Genomic DNA, 6641 nt, shown 5'->3' on the forward strand with positions numbered 1-6641 from the left:
TATAAATACTGCACATTATTGCAAGTGAAAATTTTATTTTAGTATTCGGTGATTTCCTGAAATTCATAAAATTTATTATTAACTAACCTTTTGTTAGTTATAAAAGAAATATGCTCAAGTAAGCCAACTTTGTTTCCGATGCGATGCTGACGCAGCTTATGCTTGGTGATATCGAGGATATCACCTTTCAATTATACTAGCAAAAACTGACGCGCGCGAGCGCGCGTGCATTTTTTTTCAACGTTTTATTTTAAATAATTAAAACTTTATTTTTTAAGCGAATTTGAACCATTATGACGTCACAATTTTTTAGCAAATGCTGTGAACAAATTGTGACGTCATTATGGTTCAAATGCCCTTAAAGAAATTATTTCATCTTCTATTAATTAATATATTTTTGCATTTTCTTTTTTTATATAAATAAATTAAAATTTTTATTTATTAATTGAAAATATCTGTTCGCAGTTTATATTTTTTTGTTTAGTATTTTAATAATTTTATGTTTTAATATATATAAATATATTTTTTCTATTAAAATAGCAATTTTTTAAAATAATTATTATTATTTTTAAGGGTATTTTAATTATTATTATGACGTTATAATGTTTTAAATAAATTTAAAAAATGGAAATGCTGGAAAGAATGAAAAATACATTTTTTTTAGAAATATAAATTTATTCAATTAACATCTTCTATCTTTATATCTTCTCTCTATATTAATATCTTCTTCTTCTTCTTCTATCTTCTTTGATTTAGTTGTAATTTACTTTTTTGTTTCCTATCTTCTATAATAATTTTATGTTTCAATATTTTTAATTTTAATTAAAATTAATATATTGAATTTCATTTAAATTCTTGCAAAAAATTTGAGAATCATTGAATTTCTTCAAAAAATGTCATTATTTATGAAAATAATTCAATTTTCGCTAAAAATCATTAAATCAATTATGGAAACCCTAATTAAATTTTTCTGAAGAATTATTTTTTATTTTTTGTTTAATAATTGTGTTTCTTTAATAATTAATAAAATAATTTAATAATTATTATCTTCAATCTATTAACTAATAATATGAATAATTTTTTTTTAATATTTAATGTTATTTAATTATAAATTATAAATAATATATTATTTTAATAATTATTTTTACTTAGAATTTTGTTATTATTTTGTTTTAATTTATTATATTTATTATTTTAATGTGAAGAATTATTATATATATAATTTTTTTTAATTTTAAAATACTAACTGATTGGTTTGTGTTCTACAGCATTACCAATTGTTTCGAGTGTATAAACTTCGGTGCTATTCTCTTTTTGTATTGTTTTATTGATCCCAAGAATATTTAATCTTGTATTAGATTGGATCGACAATTCAAAATGCGCATTTCCTGATTGTGATGAATTCTGATACGTCAACTTTCGCACTGTAGCTGCATCAATATGTAGAATCTATTAAAAAATTTAAAAAATAGTTTTATTATTTAAAAATTTTAAATAATAATATAATAATTTTTTAATTAAAAATAATTTAACCAAATTATATGTAATATATAATAATAATATATATATAATCTTTATAAATAAGATCAGACTTTTGTCTGTACATTGCATAGAATTTGAAATTTCATGTTTAGTTTTTCTATTCGAGTAGTAAGAATTCCAAAAATGACAATAAAAAAAATTATGTATGTATGTATGTATGTATGTCTGTGTGTATGTATGTATGTATGTATGTCTGTATGCAATATTTTGTCCGGGATAAACACAAAGACTACTTGACCGATTAAAACGAAACTTTACAGTCTCTTTGGTCTGAGTCTAACTTAAATTTATAGCCATATCCGATTGAAAAATATTAAGCTGAACGAAAGTTATAGCTTTTTTCACAAAATTCAAAAAATCAAAAAAATGCAAATTTTTTAAATTTTTGTCAAATTGATGAAAAATATACACTTTTTGTAGCTACTTTTTAATGTAAATACAACTAATTTTTACTATAAAAATGAAATATAAATAATTAATCCGAATTTTTAAGCCAAAATCATATTTTTGATTTTCGACAAAATTTTTAATTAATTTTTTTTGTTGAATATTGTTTAATTTTTTATTAAGTTGGTAGTGATATCGATTGATGTTTTTAAATTTTTAATTACATTAATTACATTTATTTTATTAAAAAGTTTAGAGTCATGAATTTGATGCCGATTACAAATTTTCTAAAATCAATTAACGTGAGAGTTTGCAAACAATTTCTATATTGATATTTTCAGGTTTTAAGTTTGAAAATTTCATAGTATGTATTATCATATTTAACGTAGAAAATGAAATATTTATGTTCAATATAAAGGGTATACAGTAAAAGTATCAATAATACTGAAATTTGACTTCAGCGGGCACTGGGACACAGAAAGTCCTTAAGATTTATGAATTGGGATTTATGAATCAAAATTTTCTTTTTTTGAATTCAAGAAATGTTTTAGAAATGACTTTGAAAATAAATAACAAATTCCTGTTTATGAATTAAAATTGTTCTTCTTGAATTTTATAAATGTTTGGGGTATGGTGTTGCTTTCCAAAATTCTATCCGGGCATTACGCAAAAACGGGTAAAATGTAAAATCCCATGTGGAAATTTTTAATAGGGATATGGAAAAATTATACCATACGGTTTTACATAGGAATCAATAGGGTTTCCTTTATAAAAGTAGATCCCATGTAGATTTCCCATGTGGGAATCAAAAACGTGTTATAATTTCTACTAATACATTTAACAGAGTGTCTATTAATCGGAAAGGTATCCCGAGAAATAGCCGGGAATTTAATTCGACTAGAAAAATCGGGAATTTTCTTATCTAATTAAAAAAAGTTTTATTATATTAATTCATTTTTAAAAAATTGTTTTTGCTTTAATTTCTATTGATGTAATATTTTTATTTGTCAAAATTTAAGACCTACTTTCAGATTACAATATAGGTCTTATTTTTTATTTTAGCAGTCGTAACGTGGGGCCTACTTGCGATACAATTAGTTCGAATTAGACTCTTATATAACTCCAAAAGCTGGTGGAAAATTAGTATTAATTATTAATGCATTAATTGAAATACTACGAACGCATAAAGTACTACAAATTGACAAATACTGTTCTGTAAATCTGAATTAGTTGAAAATAGTATTTGATAGAAAAAGTCATTTACTGATTCAAATGGTAATATTTTGATAATGAAATAGTAAATGGTAACTAATTATTAGTTTTTCCCAGTCAAATTAAATTCCCAATTGGTAGACACCTGTTCAAATATATTAGTAGAAACTAAAACCCGTCGAAGACGGGTACGACAGCTAGTATAATATATAATAATAATATATATAATCTAAATTTTTCTAGATTTTTGAAAAAGTTGAAGTCAAGAGACAAAAATTAGAAAATTTGATAATTTTTTTTATTTCTTTCTCACTCTAGAACTTAAAAAATAAATAACACAATGACTTCAAAAACGGCTTATTTTACGCAAAATTTAATCAGCTTTCTAACCGTATTTAATTTTTTTTGAACCTCCTTTTATTTCCGAGATATGATTGAAAAAGTGATGGCATGTTTTTTCATAGAGTCGAATGTAATCGTCCTGATACTTTTGGACGGTAGTGTATAATTATTTGTTTAAATATGTGTTAAATTGTTAAATTCATAAAACATCATTATGTAGTTCTACTCAACTTAGGAAGTCTAAAAAATGCACATTGTTTCATATAACAGAGACGTAGCTTATGAAGGACTTGTAAAATACCAACATATCTATAACAAATCTAAAATATTTTTAAAACTGGCGGCCATATTGGCTCTGATCTTCTGTATTTTTGAAATCTGATCTCAGCTTCGTAATAAGTGACTTTAAAAAACCCTAGACACCAAGTTTCATTAAAATTTTTTAATAAAACCAAACAATTTTTTAAAAATTCGTCCGCCATATTGGATCCGCCATTTTGAATTTTTCTAATTTGACCTTAAATTCGTAATCAGTGACCTCAAAAAAACCCGATTATGAATTTTCAAGAAATTTGGATGGATTTTTTAAAGACTCATCCGCCATATTGGATCCGCCATTTTGAATTTTTTAAATCTGACCACAGCGGTGATACTCTAAATATATAGAAATCAATGTGTTGACGGTGCCCGGTAGAGGCGCTGGCAGTACCTTGGTCTTACCGTAATAGCGGGCATAAGGAATATACTTGAATATTTGAAAAAAGGAAAATAATTTTAAGAAATGGTTAAGAATAAACACTTTATTAATAATAATAAATTAAGAATAAAACTCGAGCTTATATAAATAAGCTTTTTCAAAACAATTATGCCCTAAAAACTAAAAATTAAATATTCATTTTGCTTCTCCGGTAAAAAAAATACGATTTTTTAATATAATACCTGCAATCCTTTCTAGTAAAAACATATATATCAAAAACGGGCCTGAAAATAACATTTTATACCCATGTTACATCACGGGAAATTTTTTAAATAAGTCTAATATTAATTAAATAAAATTCAAGAAAAATAAAAACATTTATTTTTATTAATAGCATAGAATTTAGACTTTAAAGGAAAATAAATAATAAAATATTTTCCTTATTCTATTTAAAAGCAAATATAAATAGAATAAATTGTATTTACTCTATTATGCGATTTTTCAATTAAATACTAAATAACAGCAATTTAATAAAGTCTTTATGCGTAATACTGATCAATTCTTTAAATTAACTAACATATGATTGAAAAATGAGTTTAGAAACTTCTAAAGATCTAAAAACAATCGATTTAAGCATTGACTAATCGAGCAGCTTTCTTTTTTTCTTTGTTAACTTTTTTAATTGCAGTTATTTTGTCTTTTGCAAATTGACGCATTCGGTATTGCAGATAAAAATTAACGATATGTGCTAGAACATCTTCCGCATGTTCTTCGCACGTAAATGTTAATTGTGTTTGATTAATATCATTTAAAATTTTATCGAGAACGTCACTCTGATTGCAAAATTTAATGAACGACATCTCAATCAACTTTAAAAAATTAAATTATTTGATATTAGGATGTTGAATTAAGGAATTACTCTCTGATGATAGTAATCTTGCAACTGGATAGCTTGTAATAACATTTGACGAAGCATCCGAGTAAAAAAATGATTCACAATTTACGCATTTTGTGAATCGAAGAAGATTTTTAGTAATTTGTCCGGTAACAAAGTACATTAAACAGTCTTGTACATAAGGCAAGTCATAATCGTGATCTACTGCATTGACAAAATCACTAAAATCGCCATCCTCGTTATTTATGACGATATTTAATTTTTGTTTTATTTCCTCAATTATTGATTTTTTGTTCTTGGTTGACATGTAAATTGATTTTAATTTTGTCAATGACATTAATGGTTCTACAGGAGTGTTGTCATTAATAGAACAATTTCCATTTCGAGGAGGTCTCAAGATGCTATAAAATGAAAGAATTTTATAAATTTGAAGAAATGTAGGCCCAGCAGGATGATCATTATGCCCTCCAGCAAATCTAACTGTTCCGAAGAATCTCTATATAAGGAAAACAAACAACCACAAACAATTTTTTAGAAAAATGACGTTAATAAAAAAATGACACATATACAGACGAGACAAACATGTAAACAGGACGAGACAAACATGTAAATAAGACAAAACACATAATATACAGTAAAAAAGACGAAGGACACTGTTTTTAATCTTTTATAAAGATACCTCCAAAGAATTGGATTTATTTTGCCTGTCAAAATGTACTCCATTTTTAAATCTGTAAGGAAAAATTTTGCTAAATCTAAGGTTGAACTCAGCGTTATTCGAAGACCTTCAGCTGTTTTATCAGTAAGAAACTTATTTTTAGGGATGATTCCAGCCTCCACCCTTTCTTCCCATTCATTTAACCACAACAGAGCATCTTCCAGAATCTGAAAAATAAAAATGATTAATTTCTGAAATTATAATATATTAATTGACAAATTAAGACTCATACTTTTATATCTTGGCTGCCGAGACGAACGCCTGTTGATGGCAAAGTTCTATTTAAGGCATCAAACATTTTATTCATAATTTCGCAAAAATTTGCAGTTCCTTCGCTTTTGGAAAGTTCCGGCTCATAGTCTTTATAGAATCGTAAAGCGCGGGCTACAGAATTGCTGAAAAGCTATGGATAATAATTTAATTTATTATTATACACATCAGTGAGAAATTTATTTTCATGGAGTTTAGTTAATTAATGACAATTCTTTTTATATTAATTAAAATTCTACTTAATTTACTAAAAATCAATGTTAAACATACCTTCCGCAGAATTTTGTTTCAATAAAGCTTACCTGAAGAGATAGAGACACTTTCATTCTGTTTAATGAATTTGTTTCTACAGCAAAATGAGCATTTGTAATTTTTGGACAAAGGCGAATGCTTGTTGGTCGAAGTTTGTCAACCTCAAACAAAATTTTAAAATGTTTCCCATTTTATAATATCCTCATCAGGTTTAACCTTAAAAAAATAACTTTATTAAGATAGATATTCATGAATTAATTATTTAGTCTACATACTTGCAACTCTTTCATGTTGAGCAAACGATTTCTTATGGTCTTCAACAGATG

This window comes from Leptopilina heterotoma, unplaced genomic scaffold, assembly GCF_015476425.1.
Source record: "Leptopilina heterotoma isolate Lh14 unplaced genomic scaffold, ASM1547642v1 Lhet_223, whole genome shotgun sequence".
In the NCBI taxonomy this organism is placed as follows: domain Eukaryota; kingdom Metazoa; phylum Arthropoda; class Insecta; order Hymenoptera; family Figitidae; genus Leptopilina; species Leptopilina heterotoma.